Source organism: Macaca mulatta, chromosome 9, assembly GCF_049350105.2.
Source record: "Macaca mulatta isolate MMU2019108-1 chromosome 9, T2T-MMU8v2.0, whole genome shotgun sequence".
NCBI classification, from domain to species: domain Eukaryota; kingdom Metazoa; phylum Chordata; class Mammalia; order Primates; family Cercopithecidae; genus Macaca; species Macaca mulatta.
This window is the reverse complement of record NC_133414.1, coordinates 111,492,076-111,513,717: the sequence shown is the minus strand read 5'-3', so window position 1 is coordinate 111,513,717 and position 21,642 is coordinate 111,492,076. Positions and strand designations below refer to the sequence as shown.

The window sequence follows — 21,642 nt, the reverse complement described above, 5'->3', positions numbered from 1 at the left end:
GGTTTTAGAGTCACACACACCTGGAACTTACAATTGTGGGAGCTTGTTTATGTTACTTAACTCTCTGAGTCTGAGTCTCTGCCTTCTTACATGTGATAGTACTTACCTCACAAGCCACGGTGGGTTTCAAATAAGAAATTGCACATAGAATAAGTTTGTACAGTACTAGGTATACAGATGTTTGGTAAAGGTTTCTCTCTCTCTCTCTCTCTCTCTGTCTCTCTGCGTGTGTGTGTGTGTGTGTGTGTGTGTGTGTGTGTGTGTATGTGTGTTTGGAGAGAAGAGGAGGAATTGAGTTGATGAGTATGAATTGGAGGACCATTCCATAAATAAAGGATCTGTAAACATCATAAGTAACTAAAAACCAAATACAAACCCAGAAAGGAACAGAGATGAGAAATGGAAAAAAGAAGTTTGGAAAAATGCTGTCAACAAAAAATATTTATTAAACACCTGCATTTAGGGTCCTTTGCCAGGTAACCTATGTATGGGACTGAAGGATAGTTCTTGTCCTCGAGGAGTCTTTAGTCCATTTGAGGATGCAAGACTTATTCATGTGCAAAAGACTTAATTAAAATGCAAAGGAATCATTACTGTTACAGTTGAGAGGAGAGAACATTCTCTGTATTTATCATGTCTTTGGAGACCATATAGAAGTTCAAGGGTGCTGTGGGCAGAAGGAAAGGGCATATGTGAACATTTTGAAAGCACCAGCCATATGAGTCTGATGACAAAGACTCACAAATGTCTACACATTTAGTTTTGTTAAAACAGCAGCGGTGAAAAATTATCTTAACAATCTTGGAAACAACAGAAAATCCCCAAACAATGCTAAGTGGGGCCTGGTAACCTCGCTGCACTTATGCCAAGCGGGAGGGGACGGGTGGACAAGCTGAAGATGTTCAGTGCATACTCCTGGCTTCCTTATTCGGTCTAAGAGGCACCGACACCGTTTGTAGAGTTATTTACCCAGATCCTCTTTAAGCTCCATTTCTTTCTCTTCCCAGCAGATCCCTGGAGAGATGCCCTTTCAACCCTCCATCTCTGCTAAATGCCTGTTGGATCCCAGCAGTGGAGCCTGCTAGATGGTTGGATTTACTTAGAACAGACTATTATGAAGGTCTGTTAGGGTTGGTGAAAAGAATTCTAGACAAATCTTCCAGGTTAGAAGATAAATGACAGCTCTTCCCAAAGGTATTCTCACGAGAAAGCACAGCAACCATCCTACAGAGGGTTAATAGTCTCCCCCCTCTCCAACCCCCAACTTGCTGTCAGAGATCAGCTAATCTGATAATTACGGCAACAAACACAGTTTAGACAAACAAGACCTGACCCTGAGGGTTTGGAATGAAAACATTTACTCTCTCCCTCCCCAGAGAGACGGTGCCTGGAGCATACACACAGAGAGACACTGGGAAAATACCCTTGTGCTGGAGCAACAGGGTGAAAACATCTGTGTTCCTGAGCTGCTTAGGAAGATAAAGTTGCTGGGGAGGCGGCTTGGGTTGGGGAGGCAGGAGGAGCGGGGAGTGGTGCAGTCCAAGGGTGTGCATGTTTGGAGCAGATGGAAAATGTACCCCCATAACTGGAGATGTAAGCAAATTGTAATTGATTTTATAACAGAGACAGAGTGAGAGGAAAGGTACAAAGGAGACCCATGCAGGATTTGGGTGAAAACCTGGGGAGTGGCTAACAGAAGAGAAACAGCTTAAAACATCAAAGTAGGATTTATTCCCAAGAGCAAGAGGGGAAAGATATTCACAGTGGTCTTGATTCTAAGTGAATTTAATATCCGCCTGCCAGCAAGGAGACCCAAGCTCTAACAGTCTAAGCTGGCCAGTCATCCTCTTCCCATCCCCTAGTTTGGCTTCTAAACTGAACAACATGCCCTTTCCCCATCCCTGCCAGGCCTCAAAAATTATCAAGCAATTTTTTCCCCTTTTACTTATAAAAGCAGCTTCCTAGAAGAAATCTTTCTGGGTTGCTGAAACCAGAGATTCTGACTTGGATCTGCCTCAACCTGGAATTCCAACAGTTACTCCTTTCCCAACTCCAGCGTGAAGTTTCCCACACATCCCTGTCCTAGTGGCCACACATCATTTTGGTTTTGCCCATGACTGAGGGTGAGTCAGCCGGCAAACACTCCTCGCCCCTTAGGATTCTCCAAATTAGATCTAGGCATCCACATCCTTGGGGCATTTGTAGATCGCATGTATGGATGCACAGAGCTAAGAGGATAACTGCTGTGATTGATGATAGGATCAAGATTTTAAATGAATTCCATAAGCTGAAAGATGGTCTCAAATCAATAAGAATGCACCAGGAAAAATGCAAAGCACTGCATTTACACCCAACAATCAATTGCACAAATATAGGATGGAAAACAAAATATAGACCTACAAAACAACAATGTATGACAAAACAGACCAGTTCTTGTTCGGCAGTTGGCTCAATATGAGACAGCAATGAATCTATCTGCTTAAATAGTGAATGCAATCATGGTAGGCATTAATAAAAGTATTGTGATCACATTAATAGTTGCCTATGTTCTTAACAAGGGAAAGGTAGGATAGGACTAAACAAATCCTTTTTTTTTCTTCCAACTTTAGCTGTTGGCTGACCAAGTACATGGAGTCCTGTAGGTTGTGCAGAGCAGTTTTGTTTTTTGTTTTGATTTCAGGTTCAAGTCCCCTATTGCAATCTATACAAGGTCCACCTTGGCAATTGTGAGTGGCTCCCACATCCTGTTTATCCTGTTTACCCCACTTGCTCCTGTGTGTTGAGGCTCACTTGGCTGCTCCTCTGCTGGTCTGTTGGAGAGTCCCCTAGTCCCAGAGAGAGACACCTCTTTCCAGACAGAACAGTCTTCTCACTGTTCCTCACACACACCATGGTCGTTTGTTCGTTCATATATCCATGGAACATCCACTGTGTGCCAGGCACTGTTCCAGGAACTGAGGATTCAGTGGTGAACAGTAAAGACAGAGTCCTTGACCTCATCAAGCTTCCATGCTCATGGAGGTAGGCAGGCCCGAAACAAAAACTTTAAAATGTCAGAAAACAAGAAGGTATGAGAAGTTACCTGGTACTTGAAAAGCCTTACACCTTCTGCCTAGACTTTTCAGAATGTGACTTCCTGCTTCCTAACCCAGCTCAAGTTCCACTTTCCCCTTGGAGGCAGAGAACTCCTCTGAGCCATCATCCTGCACTGTTGCCCAGGGGCTTGTACCACATAATTTAGCACTCAACTGTGCTCTAATTGTTTCCCTAATGCCAATTATGCTTCCCCAACAGACTGTAGGAGACTGTTAACTCTTTGAGGTTATAGGATATGCCTTCAATTTAAATATATTTAGTCAAGCTCTAGCTGGGATGCTCTTTAGAGGGAAATGAAAAGCACAGTTCAAACATGACTTTAGGTTTTTAAGCCGATTCCCAGATAACAAGAGAACTTCTTCCTGTGCTCCCGAAATCCTCTAAAATAAGAATGTAAAGTTAGGACAATAGTTTGTTTATTTGTTGAACTTACATCCCCCAAAAAGTCCTAGACTCTGTAAGGAAATCTTTAAAACAACAAACATACCTTAAATCAGGCAACAGCAAGATTAGAGGGACCAGCAGGAGAGAAATATCCAACAAGCTCAGAGAGGGAGGAAAGGTAAGTACAAAAAATGTCACATTCCAAAAAATGCTTAGTTTAGAGTTTAGCCCAAACAATATTCTTCTGGGCCCCCTCACACTCTGTGGAATCCAAGCAGGCCAAGAAAACCCAGAAACAATACAAATGTCATCAATAAAAGACTGGTTAAAGAAGTAATGGCGCCTTCATACTGTGGGCTGGTATGTGGAAAAAATAAAGTAGGTAAAGCTATATACACGGACATAAAAAGTTTGATCATTATATAGTTTAAGCAGCGAGTCTCAGAGCAATATAGATAATAGAATCCTTTCAATTTAAAAATTGTATGTATATATGTATGTGTATGTGTATGTGTGTGTGTGTGTGTGGAGTGTGTGTGTGTGTGTGTGTATATATATATACACCAAATTGTTTGCCATGGATATTTCTGGTAATGGGGTTACAGGTAATAGGTTGGGGGAGACAGGTAGGAGAATTTAATAATTTATTTTTGCTTTATATATTTGTGAAATGTTATATATCCTACATTTGTTTTATTTAGAATGAGCATGTATTGTTTTGATAAAACAATAAACAATAGAAACAACCAGAGCATCCATTGATCTTTGTTTTGGAGAAGACACACATGTTGTAAGGAACATGATCATTACTACTGTTTGGTTTGCTCCTTGGAGAATTGTCGGTGCCTTGTGTACCTGTGGGAGCACTTCTGGAGAGAAATCCTAAGCATTTGTCAATGGACTGTATGTGGTTATCCCTTAGGGGACACTCCTAGGGGGAACAAAAGCATATCCAAACTGAAGACATGGCAGGGCACACCAGGGGAGAAATGTGGAGGCAGCTAGAGGCAGGTTTCACAAGTTTGCTTCCTAATGCAACTCAAGGATGCACTCAACAAATGCCTTGACGATTTTTTTGTTGTATAAATGAATTCCTAGAAAAATATGTATAAGTAAAATTTTATATCAACTGTAATTTTAAGCAGTAAGGGAAAACAGTATTTAAGAGATGTTGAGGTTAGGAGCATGGCTTTGGAATGTTAGAGATGTTTTGAATTCTAAGTTTGTCACTTACTAGCTTTGTGATTTGGGGCATATCGTCACCTCTCATGTTTTCTTACTACCTCTCTGAGTGTCTTTTGGGGACTCTTCCTTCTCTTTCCATTCCTGAAATGCTGGCACTTCTCAGGCTGCTGGCCGAGGCCCTCTTTGGTCTTCTCTGGGTAATGTCATCTTCCCATAGCTTCAGTTCCCACTGCATGCCCATGGCACACATCAACTCAGGTCAAATCTCCTCAGCTACATGCTTTGACTAATACCTAATGAATCTCCATAGACACACAGTAAAACCCTTTAAGATATTTTATAGGGTGCTTCTAAATCTGGGTCCAGTATATCTTTTTAAAAATTGATACAAAATATTTTACATATTTATGGGGTACATGTGATATTTTGTTACATGCATGGAATGTATAAGAAGTCAGGAGTATGTATTATTTGTAAGTGTTGGGAACATTTCAAGTCCTGGCTTCCAGCTATTTTGAAATATACAATACATTGTTGCTAACTATTGTCACCCTACTCTGCAACTGAATATTAGGACATATTTCTTCTAACTGTAAGTCTATATCCATTGACCAACTTCCCTTCATCCCCCTGCCATCCCACACACCCTTCCCATCCAGTGTACCTTTTCAGTCTTATTGCTGAAACCTCTCTTTCCTCTCCACTCTAATCATACCAAATCACTTTTCAGTTCTTTGACCATGTTATATGCTCTCTTAACTCTGGGGCTTTGCAATTGCTATATCCTCAGCCGTGAGCCCCCTTTCTCCTGCTTTTGTGTTGGCTAATTCGTGCCCATATTTAGATCTCAGCTTAGACCTCACTTTTTCTGAGAAACCCCTCTTGATCCTCCTTGTCTAGGCTAGTGTGTTAGCACCTAACCTAGCAATTTCCTAGAACTGCTCTCCTCACACTGCAAGGAATAGTTCATTTATACATTTGGATTGCTCTCAAGATTGTTAGTACCATGAAGGCCAAACAGCTGTGAGTCCCTTGGTATCTGGGGGGAACTGGTTCCAGGACCCCTGCAGATACCAAAATCTGGAGATGTTCAATGCCCTTATATAAAATGGCATAGTATTTACATGTACATTCTCTCATATACTTTAAATCATCTTTAGATTGCTTATAATGCTTAATACAATGTAAATTCTATACAGATGGTTGCTATACTGTATTGCTATATTTTTATTATAATTTTTAATTTTTTTGTTCCAGATATTTTCAGTCAGCATTTGATTGAATTAACGGATGGGGAAGCTGCAGATTGGGAAGACCAACTGTATTTGTCTTGTTTGTCGCTGTATGCTTACAGCATAACCCCTAATCTAGCACTTAATAGTCCCATAATAATTGTTGTATGAATTACTGTTATTACGAATATGAGCAAGGTGATAAAATGGTTAAGAGTTGAACTCTGGTTTCAAATTGGCTAAAATCAGCAGCTACTATGACAAAGTCATGTGTCAGCATCGGGCTCAGCAGGGACTTTATTGGGAGTTGCCTTCCAGATGGGCATCCGAGAAGTTGGCACTGGATGGTCTCTGGGAGATGCTTCTGCTTCAGGGAGTGGTCTCTGGGGACTGTTGTTATCTTCAGAAGAACCCTTAAGATGAACTGGCTCTACCTTTAACAGGAAAAGCTGCTGAGAACCAAGTCTGGGCTTGGCAGCCAGTGGGGAGGGGAGCTGTCCCCAAGAGGTGCTGCTTGAGGATGCTGTTAGGAACCCTGGCTGGAGGTGCTGCCCTGGGCAGATGCAGGTAGTAGCATTGCTTCTCAAAGGGGCCCCAGGATTACCTGCAGCTAGATTCACCTAGAGAGTTTGTTAAAAATGTCTATTCCGGCTGGGCGCGGTGGCTCAAGCCTGTAATCCCAGCACTTTGGGAGGCCGAGGCGGGCGGATCACAAGGTCAGGAGATCGAGACCACGGTGAAACCCCGTCGCTACTAAAAATACAAAAAATTAGCCGGGCGCGGTGGCGGGCGCCTGTAGTCCCAGCTACTCGGGAGGCTGAGGCAGGAGAATGGCGTAAACCCAGGAGGCGGAGCTTGCAGTGAGCCGAGATCGCGCCACTGCACTCCAGCCTGGGCGACAGAGCGAGACTCCGTCTCAAAAAACAAAACAAAACAAAAAACAAACAAACAAAAAATGTCTATTCCTTGGCCTTGCTCCAGATCTTCTGAATCAGGATCTGTATTTTAAACATCTTTTTAAACATCATTTTAAAAGTCTGCTTCACAGATTTTTCTGAGGTATGTTAAGGTTGGAGAACCACTAACAGAGGCTGAGTTGAGGAGACCTTGGGATAGCAATGCATCCCAGCCTCTGCTGTCTGGAGTGGAGAGGCATTTTTGTTTCATTACACTCCCCTTTCTGAAAATCCAGCAAAATTAGAGTCCCAGGCCCTCTTTGTGGAACTTCAGACTGACTTCTCAGAACGTAAATGGTCGCCAGCCCTCAAAGACCAGCTGGAGGATGTAGCCTGGAAGAGATGTTTGTAAATCAAAGTATAACTTTCTTTGAATTATTAGGCATTATATGTACTTTTCTGAGGAGAACTTGAATGAGCATTTGGTTTGCAGCAACTGTCTTGTTAAAAATGATTTTCTTTTGCGAGAAATCTCAATTATGGTAGACGAGCCTTGGTCTGGATTCTTCCTTTTGGGTCCTTTGAAGGCGACAGGGCCATCCTGGCACACTTGGTTCAGGTGAGTGAAATGTTTTGTAGGTGACATCTACTCTCTGTATCTGTCAAACAAAGATGGATGAGCAGGGCCTCGGCTGCTGCGGGGGACATTACCGCCTTGGTTTTTCCATCAAACTCTGTCAGGCTTTGTAACTTGAAGAAATGAAACAGGAGCTGGAGAGGGACAGTTCCTAACGAGCTGTCAGCAGGGCTGCCAAGGGCTGGAAGCCTCCCTCTCTGTCGGCCTGCCTCGGCCCTGACTTTGTTCCAATGCCATTAGGGCAAAATCCTTGATTTTCTCCTAGAGAAAAAGAAATGGCCTGGAGCTGAGAGGCACAGATTTATAAGTAGTTTCTCTCATTATGCACTTCCAATGCTTAATCACCATTTCAAAGAGGAAGAGCTATCACAGCAGACTTCGAGGATTTCTCCTAGACAGGATGCAGATCCCTTCTCCTGCAGCTTAATCAGTGTACTTTTCTCACTTGCCTGAAAAGGAGGCGACCTAACTCTCAGCGAGGCGGAGTTGTAGATGGCTGTCTGTCCCCAGTGATTTTTAGGGCTGGACCAAAGAAGAATTTACAAAGTACTAACATCAAGATCCTCCTAGAAGTACAGTGCTTGCCTGGGTGAGTTTTCCAAGGAACCAGAGAGGCTGTTAGAGTCAATGCTAAGCATAACATTGGATAGGGAGGGTGTCCAGAGAAGTCAGGGAAATACAGTCCCAGGCATCTGAGGGTCAAGAAGTGACAGGCTCCATAACAAAAACCCTGCGTGTCCTAGGAGCTTTTGTTTTGAGTTTATATTTAGATTTGCTTTTTTTGTCAACCACTATATTATTTATTATAGAATTATTCATTCAAAATCGTAATACTAAAATAATAGCTTAAATAGTCTATTATCCAGGATTATAGATGGTATGACAGCTGACAGCCCTGGAATATGTTTTGAATAGTTACGCAAGTAGTACATGAATATGTTTTTGTTGTAAAATGTTTAGAGGTTTACATAGCAAAATGTCCCTTTCCTTCCCATTCCTATTCCCAGATGTAACCAGTGTCAACAATTTGGTGCATGTCCTTCAGTAATCTTTCTAGACGTTTATGTATATGTGCATGTATATATGCACTAGCTTTTACATCAATGAGTTCATGTATCACATATTGTTATGTAACTGTGTTTTGTTTTACTTAATTATATATCTTGGAGATGTTTCCACAGCAGTACATATAGGTCTGCCTCATTAATTTTAACAGTGCAGTATTGCGTCATATGGATGTGCCCTACTTATGTAATCACTCACTAATTGGTGGACATTAAAATTGTTTCCATTATGTTTGTTATTACAAACAATGTTGCCACGAGCCTTCAGGCACATACATCTTTGTACAATATTTTGGCAGGACACATTCCTGGAGGTAGCCTTGCAGGGTCAGTAGCAAAGCTCAAGCGATATTTTTCAAGCAATTTTTAGCCCCTTAGCATTTCTATGTTTGCTTGTTACACAATGGATCTAACTCTGCTCATCTCATGACTCATCACTATCAGTGGTTTTCAACTCTGGCAGTATGTTAGATTCATTTCCACTGAATCAGAATCTTTTGAGAATAGGGCTCAGACTTTGGACTTGCAGAAAAATTTAGAAAATTCTAGTGTAGCAAGGATTGAGAATCATTGATCTAAACAAAATAAAATAGAACTCTAGAACATTTCAAGATAATATTTAATATAACCAATTATGGAAACAAATAGTCATTGATTAATCTTTGTTTACTCTAAAAAAGTTTGAATAAGTCAAATTGTCCAGGTGCAAATACATTTGGTATTTAATAATTCTATTGCACTTTTATCTTTTGAAAATGATCTCTTTCTTTCTTTCTTTCTTTCTTTCTTTCTTTCTTTCTTTCTTTCTTTCTTTCTTTCTTTCTTTCTTTCTTTCTTTATTTTTGAGATGGAGCCTCACTCTGTCACCAGGCTGGAGTGCAGTGGTGCGATCTCGGCTCACTGCAACCTCTGCCTCCTAGGTTCAAGTGATTCTCCTGCCTCAGCCTCCCCAGTAGCTGGGACAACAGGCACATGCCACCATGCTCAGCTAATTTTTATATTTTTAGTAGAGACAGGGTTTCACCATGTTGGCCAGGATGGTCGCGATCTCTTGACCTTGTGATCCGCCTGCCTCAGCCTCCCAAAGTGCTGGTATTACAGGCATACCTCGTCCAGCCAAAAACAACAACAAGAACTACTACTACTACTACTACTATTTTTTTAAGTCTCAGAGCATCTTCCCTTCAAAGCTGTGAGCAGGGTGGATCAGGAATGACCTTGTCCATTTTACAGTCCAGGAAGCTCATGGGGATAAAATGATGCTTCTTAATTTACTGTGCTTGGGTAAAATCTGAGGATCATCTTAAAACACAGATCCTGATTTAGTAGGCCCAGGGTGGGGCCTGAGATTTTGCATTTCTAACAAGCACCTGGGTGGCGCTATACTGCTGGTCTGAGGACCAATCTTTGATTAGAGCACCTAGATAAAAGTCAGCTCAATACAAGGAAGAAGGAAATTCCCTAGAAGAAACTATATGTCATCGAAATGATAAATACTTACCATAACAAAGAAGTGAAAGGAGAAGGAAATACAGGGTGGGGAAGGGTGGGAGACAAAGAAGCCCTTCCTCTACATCAGCTAAGCAAGGGTGTCCTTCATCTTAGGGTCCCTTGCCCTAAACAGGGGCATGTCCTGAATATGGCATTAAAGGCATTCTAAGCTGTTGGTTGTCACACCATCTATAATTCTGGAGCTTTTCCAATATTGTTTCTTGCCTCTGACTATATATAACCTTCCCTTCTGGGGGATGCTGATGGAGCTCATGGACCCTTTAGTTCTCATTGCACTGCTTTCCATGCCTCACTCACAGCCCAGTCCTCCCTTGGGGGAACCAGAGGCCCCAACTCTGAGCTTGACCTGTCTGTGCCCATTACCTGCTCTTTTGACACAATGGTCTTCCAGAGGAGAATTTGCAGCCTAGCTCTGGCCCCCATGCCCATCACACATGAAGGAGATGCTGCGTGTCACTCGGTGATGTCCACGTACCACCAATGACAGGGCTGTCCTCTTTGGGCAGTGCCAGTATGTTTTCCTTTTAACCTTTGGAGATTCTTGTCCTATGTAGAATAAGAATAACAAACACAAATAGATGTTTCTGGTTCTACTTTCTCTTGATATTTGTGTCTTTCTTTAACTTGATAAAGATCTATGTTATTCTTACAGGAAATGTCTCATTCTTCACATTTCCCAACAGAAACACAAAGAGAAAAGTACTTATATCTTATGAATGCAAATTAGATTTTTAAAGTGATATTTTTGTCTTTTGGGAAAAAAGCTAGAAGCAATAATAAAGTGACAAGACAATAAATTAAAAATATTATTTTTAATGGGCCATTTTCTCTTGAAAACATTGGCTGCCAACATGGACTCCAGAACTTTGTCATACGTGCAAACTGTAAGGTCTAAGAGGTATAGCTGGGGTAGGAATTAGAAGTGGAATACTATCCGTGCTGGGTGGAAGATTCTGAGGGGGAAAGAACTGGCCTCAACTAAATTAATTCCCTCTATTTTATGCTTTCATGGACTTTTCCCATGAAGATATGTGGCACTTACCATGGCTGTATCTTAGTAATCTCAGATTACTAAGATCTGTAGCACTCATATATGGTTACAGTTTAGTAATCTTAGTATTTTACTTGTGCAATACTCTTACTGTTTCCCCATTAGATTACAATCCGTGAAGAAAGGGATTTTGTCTTTTCGTTCACTATGTTATTCTTAGCACCTAGTGCAATGCTGGAGCATAGTAGATGGTCAATAAATATTTATGGAATGAATGAATAAATGAATGAATGAATCATGAAAAAAAGAAACACTGGTATTGTTATGGAATGGAGTTAAACGGTTAAAATGAAAACTGGCTGGGTGCGGTGGCTCATGCCTGTAATCCCAGCAGTTTGAGAGGCTGTGGGTGGACCACCTGAGGTTGGGAGTTCGAGACCAGCCTGACCAACATGGAGAAACCCCGTCTCTACTAAAAATGTAAAATTAGCCGGGCATGGTGGCACTTGCCTGTAATCCCAGCTACTTGGAAGGCTGAGGCAGGAGAATCACTTGAATGCAGGAGGCGGAGACTGCCGGGAGCCGAGATCACATCATTGCACTCTAGCCTGGGCAACAAGAGCAAAACTCCAACTCAAACAAAAAAACAAAATACAAACAAACAAAAAAAACACCAAAAAACGAAAACTAGCCAACAGGTGGGTTGTGCTTATAATCCCAGCTACTTGGGAGGCTGAGGTAGAAGGTCTGCTTTTGCCCAGGAATTTGAGGCTGTGATAAGCTATGATCACGCCACTGCACTCCAGCCTGGCAACAGAGACTCCATCTTAAAAAAGGAAAAGCCTACAAAGCTTAGATACAAAAAAAAGATTATTGATTGAAAAAGTTGGAGACTCATTTCTTTAGTTACGCAAAAGATTAAAAGACACACACACAACCTTACCCCTTTAAACAATTTTGACATTGTTATGTAATTCTCTGTAGGCCCCATGCCTCTTCCATTTCCAGAGCAAGATGTTTCTGTGTTTGGAACTTGGAACTGTTGTCATGGAAATGAATATGATGTCAAAAAACAAATACTGTGACTTTATCATAGGAACAATGACCTCCCATGTTCTTTTTAAACACAACTAGTAAACCAGTAATATACTAAAACAATATTTTAGAAATATGCTCTACCTCAAAGGGAAGTTGTGGGAATGATTTTTAGGCATGGTTTGGTATAAAATATTCTGAGCTCTCTGGGGCAAAAGCATAATGTAATTTCAAAAACAGTAACATTTTATTCATTCTTACATTTAGTAAGTTTTTACCATGTGGGATGCAATATGGCACCGTGGAGAAGTGACCCTGGAGGCAGACTGTGTTCATATCCCCACCATTGTCTAGCTGTGCCATCGTGGGCAAATTACTTAATTGTTCTTTGCCTCAATTGCCTCATCTGTTAAATGGAATAGACCACCTACTTCACTTGATACAACTTGAATGAGTTAGTGTTTGTAAAGAACTTAGAACAGTACCCAGCATATAACAGGCACTATATAAATTCTTTTAAATAAATAAAACTTTGTGATGTGTTAGGCAAGTATAAGTAGTGAACTAGTATCTATTAAACACTTGTTGCAGACCAAGTAATAGTCATTAGGCAATTTTACATCTATTCTTATAAAAACTCGGGTGCAAATATCCTCATTCATTCCTTCAGCCAATATTTATCATGTTTGATGTCAGGAGCTATTCTAGGACTTTGGATACAGAATTGTGGTAGTCATTTTTTTTTCTTCAACTCTTAAGTTCAGGAGTACATGTGCAGGATGTGCAGGTTTGTTACACAGGTAAATGTGTACCGTGGTGGTTTGCTGCATAGATCATCCCGTCACCTAGGTATTCAGCCAAGCATCCATTAGCTATCTTCCTGATGCCCTCCCTCCTCCTACTCCCACCCGACAGGCCCCGGTGTGTGTTGTTCCCTCCATGTATCCATGTGTTCTTCATCATTCAGCCCCCACTTATGAGAACATGCAGCATTTGGTTTTCCGTTCCTGCGTTAGGTTTTCTGTTCCTGCGTTAGTTTGCTATGGATAATGGGGATTCATATTTTTAAAAATTATTATTTTATTAACTAAGGAGCGTCAATAGCTCCCCGGGTTTCCAGATCAACTCTAAACTATAGCACACCACATTGTTCTTTATTTAAAAATAGTTTCTCATAATATCTGAAGTTTTAAGTTACTACACACATACATACTTTGCTTTGGAGAATTATTTTTTCCTGTCTGTTCTACTTCATTATCATTGATAGAAACAGTCTTAGTTTTCTATTCCTGTGAAGTGTCTCTCAAGCCTGTTTTTTAAAAATTTTTATTTATTTTTGTTGACTCAGCAGGTGAGTTGTTACACATGCCTTAGTGGATTCCAACTTCCATGGCCACTGTCCTGCTTCAAACCTGTCATTTTTTCTTTCAGTAAAAACTTGATTTTTTTTTAGGTTCCAAAAATAATACATGTGTTTACTCTTTTTCTATTAAAGCAAAGCTACAATGCATAACTGTATGCCTACATACCTATCTTTGAAAACTTGTATAAATTTATTTAGGATAGACTCCTAGAGGAGAAATTGCTTGGTCAAATGGTATTATGTGCATTTTAATTTTGACTGTTATTACCAAAATGCACTCTAAGAAAAGGCTTTATTGATTGACAGTCTCCCCAGTAGTGCATGTCAGTGCTCTTTCCCCTCAACACTATTTTTTCAACATTTAAAATGTTTGTCAGTCTAATGGGTAAACATTGATAGAGTGGCTTCAATTTAATAATGAGGATGATTTTGGGTATGTTTATTGGTTATTTGTATTTCTTTTCTGAATTTCTTTATATCCTCATTTTCCACCAATACAGTGAAGCTCTGAGTATATAATAGATGTGACTAATAAGCATGTTGCAAATATTCTTCCATGTTATCACATATTTATGGTGTCTATAGCCATGCAAAGTCAATTATTTTCTTTATAGCTTCTGAGATTGTGCTATGATTAAGAAAGTCTATTCCACCCTAATACTATGTTTCTAAAATATTATTTTCCCAATATTGTTTAAAATATTTAAATCTATCCATCTAGAATTTATTTTGTGCAAAGGAGAAAACCAATTTTTTAATATATCAAACAAATTTGACATAATTGATAGTCACGACATCAGATGAAAATCTGTGCTTGAAAAGGTGCATTGTTTTTAAGAGTTAAATACAATCTTGCCATCCTGAGCATTCCAGAACTCTCTACAGCCAATGCAAGGTCCTTTTCTGGGACAGTTTTCCTCCATACTCCAGGCCTCACACATACTGGCCAAATAAAAATGCTATTGTGATACCAATAGTGATTAGAAATAATACTTTATTTTCAGTAATTAACAAAAGGCAGATATCCTGAAAATCAAATAATTGGCAAGCGAGTTTATATTTTAACCTGATAATTTCCTGCTCATAAATGTTTAATTGTATGTTAGACATAAATCACTCATGAAAGCATTTTATAGCGGCACCTTCTTTTCTGGCATCTATTTTCAGGTTTATAGAAAATGGCTAGGCCAGGTATAGTTGCTCAAGCCTGTAATCCCAGCACTTTGGGATGCTGAGGTGGGTGGATTACTTGAGGTCTGGAGTTCCAGGCCAGCCCTGGCCAACATGGTAAAACCCCATTTCTCCTAAAAATGCAAAAATCTGCCAGGCATGGTGGCAGGCACATGTAATCCCAGCTACTCAGGAGGCTGAGGCAGGAGAACGATTTGAACCTGGGAGGCAGCAGTTGCAGTGAGCCAAGATGGTGCCACTACACTCCAGCTTGGGCAACAGAGCAAGACTGTCTCAAAAAAAAAAGAAAAAAAAGAAAAAAAAAAAGAAATCTGGATGAAAAAGTCCTAGAGAGGTGTTGCACAACAATGTGCATATAGTAAACACTAATATACAGTATACTTAAAAATGGTTAAGATGGTAAATACATGTTTTTAACCACAATTTTAAAAAGAGTTAATTATGTCTTGCGGTTTATGTTTTTAATCAACCAACAAATATTTGAGTACCTACATACCTTGTTGTGGAGGATACCAAGAAGTGCAATTGATGGTTTCAGTTCTCAAGGAACTAGCAACCAAGTTGGGAGAAAATATTAAGTATGCATAAAAGTTAATTAACAATCTCAGGCAATAGAATGATACCAAATGAGAAGAGTCATAAAGTCTTCTAGGCAGGAATCTTTTTCAGCTACAGGGATAGAAATATTTGTTAGGTACTTAAGTGGCTTTCAAACCATTTTAATATATATTTTCTAAATTGACCCTTTTAATAAATCTAGGAGGTCTTATCTCCATTTAACAGGCGAAATAAAAGCTCAGAGGTTGTAATTTGCCCAACTTCACATGGTAGAGCTGGGAACTAGACTCAATGTCTTTCAGTGCTTATTCCTAGTGGGATTTATCTAAATTGGCATTGAAGATTTGCTGCCAAAAGTGTTTTCAGGGTTAAACAGAATCCAAATGTGCTAGAATTACCATGGTTTTATATTTGCTAAAATTAGAATTATTCTGTCATCCTGCTAAAGAGCATCAAGTAACTTTTAGTACAAAATAACAGATCTTTTTTTTTTTTTTGCTATTTACTGGTTAGGGAAACTCAAATCATACTGTGATAGAATGAGGACGAGCATACAAGGCTTCAATTTCACTATTTATACACAGCCATTTAGCCAACTGCAGTCCCATGAAAGACATTCCTTACCCATCATGTCTGACACCATTTCTTAAAGTCATAATACACATACTGTATTTGAGATAGTTCTGACCTGACCCATGTATAACAGAGAGCAACACTAACACAGCAGAAAGGGCTAAGACTATACGAGTTACACACATTTTTTAAAACCACATCCTGCTATTTCAGTAGATTGACTTCTATCCAGAAAGTGCAGAAGCATTAAGTCTGTTCATACGATAACCCTATCTGATTACCCAGGGTCAAGCTACTGTTTATCTTTGCTAGACAGAACCCATATCCTGAGTGGGGGACCTCAAACCTTCCGTGTTTTTCGCATTACCTGGTGTACCACTTCCAGGCAATCCAGGCTCTGACATTCTTTATACATCATCACCTAAACCATAATAAAAATACTCCAATTCTTTTTTTTTTTCTTTCTTTTTATGGTAAAAGTAAACACAGAGGGGTCAGGAGCTTTGCCTTTATTTTCCTTCTCAAGAGTGTGCAACATTTTGCAAAAGGACAGTGCTGCCCTCTACTGCTGAATGTTGAAATATTATTAATACATGAGATTCCTACTAGCTTTGTGTACTAGATTACCACAATCTATTACATTGTTCTAAACGAACCCTTTAAGAGTTATTTAAAAGACTGTGTTCTTGGCAAATACATTGAATTTGTTTTCTTCATTATCTCTTCATATACCTTCATCTTGTACCATCTTGCATCTTAGGACATGATGCAACCAAAAGGACATTACAACTTAGGGGAAAAAGGCTTAACGTGGCTCTAGAAGTAAGAGACTGTACTGGTGATCCATTTAAGGAGAAACAGGGCAAGGAGAGGAAATTTTCTTCTGACTTCAAGGTCTGTAGCTTTCCCATTCTTCTGTTATTTGGAGTGTCTTTATTTGTTTTTTTGCTAAGGCAATTCATTTCCTTCTTTGTGTTTCTTTGGAGAAGGCTGCGGCCCCAGGATGTGGAGAGAATAGTGTTTCTAAAACATTTTCTATTATTCAGAAAAAGATAATATAGGTATACAAAGGGCTATCATTAACATTTACATTTTAATTATTAATAAAGTTGTCTTATTACCTTTAAATTGCCTTGAGATTTTATAGATCTCTACAAAGACTTCTCGGAGGCCTCTAGATATTTTGAAAATTGTGTTCTCTGCCTTCTTTTCCATTTGAAAAATATTTCGGAGTACATGCCTGCAAGAGGCCAGATCAAGCAGACTTCAAAGAGAGTTTGCCTAACCATTACCACCCTCCAGCAACCCAGGGGCTAATTTCTTATCTATGACAATAGTAAAAATAATAATTTCCATAACTGTGTTAAATGTGTGTATATCAACACTAAGCAAAATCCTTTTAAAAAATAATTTACATATAAGAATATTAAAACTCAGACACATCAAGTAATTTACTCAAAGTTTCAAAACTAGTAACAGGCAAAGCTAGAATCTGATTCCAGGCCCAAGCCTATGTATTGTTCTACTATGCTGCTCATAATTTAATAAAAAAGCTAAACAAATCTCAAAGGCAAGTGCTTGTAAACAACATCTGTAATGATAATGATGGGCCCAGTTAATATTTGAGTACTAAGTGTCAAGTACAATTCAGAGTTGTATGAAATCATTTAATTAAATTATTTAATCCTCATAACAACCCCATGAGGTAGAACTATTATTATTCCCAGATGAGGAAACTGAGGCATACAGAGGAAATCTAGTTCCAGAGACCATGCTTTTAACCATTAGGCTAAACTGCTTCTTAAGCAACATACAAAAACTATACAGCACAATTTTAAAATGGTGCCATGGAACTTAATCACGTTCAACAAGCAGGTAAAACCATCAGTTTTCAGTCCTATTGATCTATCTGTTATACAAAAGTTTCAGCAGCTTTAAATAAAGTTCTGCATGTGTGGGTGCTCAGTTCAGGAACTAACCTTAGACCCTGTCCACTCTATGCCCTTCTATGAGGTAGGAAGCAGATAAATATCCTCACTTGGTTCAATCCATGTGTGTGCATTATGGGAGGAGTCATACATAAGGGAGGGAAGGAGAGAACTGAGGGAAGAGGAGACATGGTTCCATGAAGGCACACTCAGGAAACAAGCCAGTTCATTTGAGAGGAGAGGTTGATAAAGGATCACTTTCCTTAGCAAGAACAGTAAACTCATTACAGTGGGAGAACAGCACCACCTCAGGAGCCCTATGCTTATCTTATAGCACACTATTTAGCCACACTGTGACTCTAGAACAGATCTCTTCATACAGCTTTGATTTTTAAAGAAGTATTTGCTCAGCACACAACTCAGCTTCTAAATAATATCCTACTCATAGTGCAAGCACTCACCCAAATATAACGACTCCAAAGCACTTTGTGCTTGAGTGCAAAGAATGATAAACTCATCCCTCCCCTGACTTTTTCCTAAGTTTAGGCCTTCTGGGTATTCAGGGGCAAGACTGAGTAAGATAAGCATGTGTGGCCTGGTGCAGTGGCTCATGCCTGTAATCCCAACACTTTGGGAGGCCGATTGCTTAGCCTAGGAGTTCAAGACCAGCTTGGCCAACATAACGAAACCCCATCTCTACAAAAATTCACTGCGCATGTTGGTGCACACCTGTGGTCCCAGCTACTTGAGAGGTTGAGGTGGGACAATCACCTTGGCCCAGCAGGCGGAGGTTGCAGTGAGCCAAGATCGTGCCACTGCACTCCAGCCTAGGCAACAGAGTAAGACTGTCTCAAAAAAACCCAAAAAACAAAAAACCATCCACATGCTGATTTGCTTATAGGTTCATGCAGTGCTCACTGCTCTTCTTGCCTGTCCAGCCCTGCAGGCTTTAGATTTCCAAGACAGTATGTTCTAACGGAATTCATTCCAGGTGATGCTGTTGCTATACGGGTTCCCTGTTCCTCTTTTCCACTTCTTTTGAAGAAAAGGTTTCAGGAAAGGGAGCACGGCAGAAGGGAGATGCTAGGACGACTCCTGAACAGACAGTCATAAGGAAGGCAGGAGGCAGTGACAACACCAGCCTCTTTCTCTTCTGACCCTTACTGCCCTTTCCCTGGGCACTCACTTCATCTGGCTGCCTACCTGTCTGGGTAGCATCCAGCTCTTGAGTCTTTTGCTTGAATTATCCATTCAGCAAGGAGGCAGTGTTGAATCAATTCTAAGCCAAAGAGTTAAAATTAGCGATGACTTGGAAAGCATTCTGTTTATTTCAAGACTGGCATTAAATTAGAAGGGCAGCCTACAGGACTCAAGACAGAAAGGTACTGCACTTAATCTCCAAGAACCTCACACTCCCTAGGAAAGCAGTTTGAGACTTGGATCCTACATAATATATAGGCTTCCTTCTCCCCCAGTAATTGCCCTTTTTAAAATTCAGATCAGATATTGCGGGGACATGGAGAAAAACTGCACATGGCACCTTCTTTGTCCCTATCAGCGTTGGCTTGATTATGGGGCTGCTTAGGATGTTAATAAATATTTGGTCTTAGCCAACAGTGTTTAGGTAACCTAGGGCTGTTTTTCTCCCAGGGAATGACGTAGGGAGTGACCATGATATTGCTGGCCAACGCTGTGAAGATCATACTTTTAAATCAAATTCTGAGAAGGTTAGGCTATACAATGTCCCCCTCAGCAGTTGCCCTCTGCCCCTGCTTTTGGAAGCACTGAAAGTTCATTGTCATTTGACCTTCAGTGTTGAACTTGTAATGCTTAAAATGCTATTAGTGAAACACTGTGGGAAGTTACCTTTAAAACCAGAAGCAGTGTTTCGGAAAACAAGTAGATAACACAAAAAGTTGACAGATGTTACATATCTACAAAACTTTGGCTTGTGTTTATTACTCTGAATGAAAATTCATTTTAAGATTTATAGTACTATCCATTGGAGAGGGGCTGTGATATTGTTTTCTTCTGAAACACCAAGAGAATTGACTCTTCTACCATTTGTTGAAGGCTTAGTAAGTGCAAGAAACTTAGGGAGACTTACAGGTCCCTAGCCAAAAGAAGCTACATGGCCAAGAAGCATATAAAATACTCAACATCACTAATCACTAGAGAAATTCAAATCAAAACTACAATGAGATATCATCTCACACCAGTCAGAATGGCTATGAATAAAAGTCAAGAAATAACAGATACTGGTGAAGTTGTGGAGAAAAGGGAATGCTTATACAATGCTGGTGGGAATATAAATTAGCTTAGTCACTGTGGAAAGCAGTGTGGCGATTTCTCAAAGAACTTAAAACAGAATTACCACTCGACCCAGCAATCCCAGTATTGGGTCTATACCCAAAAGAATACAAATCGTTCGACCATAAAGACACACGTACATGTATGTTCACTGCAGCTCTATTCACAATCGTAAAGACATGGAATCAACTGAAATGCCCATCACCTACATGCCCATCAGACAGGATGAAGAAAATACGATACATATACACCATGGAATACTATGCAGCCATAAAAAAGAAAGAGATCATGTCCTTTGCAGCAACATGGATGGAGCTGGAGACCTTTATCCTAAGTGAACTAATGCGGAAGAGAAAACCAAATACTACATGTTCTGACTTATAAGTGGGAGCTAAACATTGAGAACACATGGACACAAAGAAGAGAACAAGACACCGGGACCTACTTGAGGGTAGAGGGTGGGAGGAGGGAGAGGATCAGAAAAAGTACCTGTCAAGTACTATGCTTACTATCTGGGTGACAAAATAATTTGTACACCAAACCCACCTGTCAAGCAATTTACCTATAAAACAAACATGTGCATGTACCTCTGAACCTAAAAGTTAAAAAAAAAAAAAAAAGTTTACTATCTACGAAGGATGTGGCAGATATGCAATGGTAACAATAGCTGACATTTAGAGAGTGGTTCTTATATGCAACTAACCACTTCGTATATGTAATAACTCACAAAATCCCCACACCAACTCTGAGGAAAATACTATTACTTCCACAGAGCAGGAACTTCCACAGAAAGGTTAAAATAACGTGACTAAACCTGCCAAGTTCGTAAGCGGTAGCCAGAATCTAAACCTAGATAGTCCGGTCCCGGGGATAGGTTCTTAACCACAAAGGCATTTTCTAAAATTTTTAAAAGTACAGAAGCACAGGAAAGAGACATTTTGGCCAGAATAAGGGTTAAGGGAAGGCTTCATGGATGAAGTGGCATTCGCTCTGGGTCTTGAAGGTCAACAGATGGACAGGGCTCCTGGGGAGGAAGGACTCGAACGGGGAAGGAACAGCCTGACGAAGAGGCACTTTGGGTACCAGCCAGCTGACGACAGCAAGATCAGGTCCGGTGCGCGCGGGAGGAAGCTGGGAAGGGACGCCGCGCCCAGATCCCGAGGTCCTTGAGCACCAGGCCCTCTGCAAGGAACCGGGGAGGAAAATCTCAAACTATTAATAGAAGAGCGGCAAAAAGGAATTCGTGGGCACCCCTCCCTGTTGGAAGGACTTTCCCTGCCAGAGACCAAGGCTGGCAGCACAGCTACACTTCCCTCAGAGGGAAACAGCCGACCAAAGTGGTCAAGGTCGCCCGCGCGGGCTCGGGAGCTGTACGTCCTGGCCGAACACTCGCGTCCCGAGCACAGACGCTGCGTATTTGGCTGCTAGCCCGTGCCCGCCAGGCCGGGCCTGGCAGCGCCAACACCTGCTCGGCGGGAACAGGAAGACCTGTCCTCGGGAACTCCCTCCGGCCACCTCCCCGTATCCTCCAGGTCCTCGAAGGTCGAACAGGCGTCCTCTCCTGGACACCCGCCGCGCGCTCGGCTCCTCCCCTCCGCGGGGAGACCGAAGGAATAACAGCCTCTGCGATAGGAGCACGCTCTACCAATCAACCGTAGTCTCCGCCCACGCCTAAGCCGGAGTAAAT

General features: G+C 40.7%; 2 long non-coding RNA genes across 3 annotated transcripts in view; one reads left to right on the top strand and one right to left on the bottom strand.

Annotated features, from left to right (window-relative positions):
- The window catches only part of LOC144331247 (uncharacterized), a 37,812-nt gene extending 33,586 nt beyond the window's left edge, over positions 1–4,226 (top strand). The window contains exon 5 of the long non-coding RNA XR_013398243.1: positions 1,011–4,226. This is a non-coding gene — a long non-coding RNA (uncharacterized LOC144331247). The remainder of the gene's footprint in view (positions 1–1,010) is intronic.
- Positions 426–21,537, bottom strand: LOC107000244 (uncharacterized). 2 transcript variants are annotated; one of them, XR_013398242.1, is made up of 6 exons: positions 21,039–21,537; positions 18,849–18,924; positions 16,839–16,957; positions 11,508–11,605; positions 10,370–10,552; positions 426–3,043 (listed from the first exon to the last, which is right to left on the bottom strand). It is a non-coding gene; the product is annotated as an uncharacterized LOC107000244 (long non-coding RNA). The 2 variants fall into 2 exon arrangements; XR_013398241.1 differs by lacking the exons at positions 426–3,043; positions 10,370–10,552; positions 11,508–11,605 and adding exons at positions 15,628–16,752; positions 20,518–20,550.
- Positions 21,538–21,642: the final 105 nt, after the last annotated feature.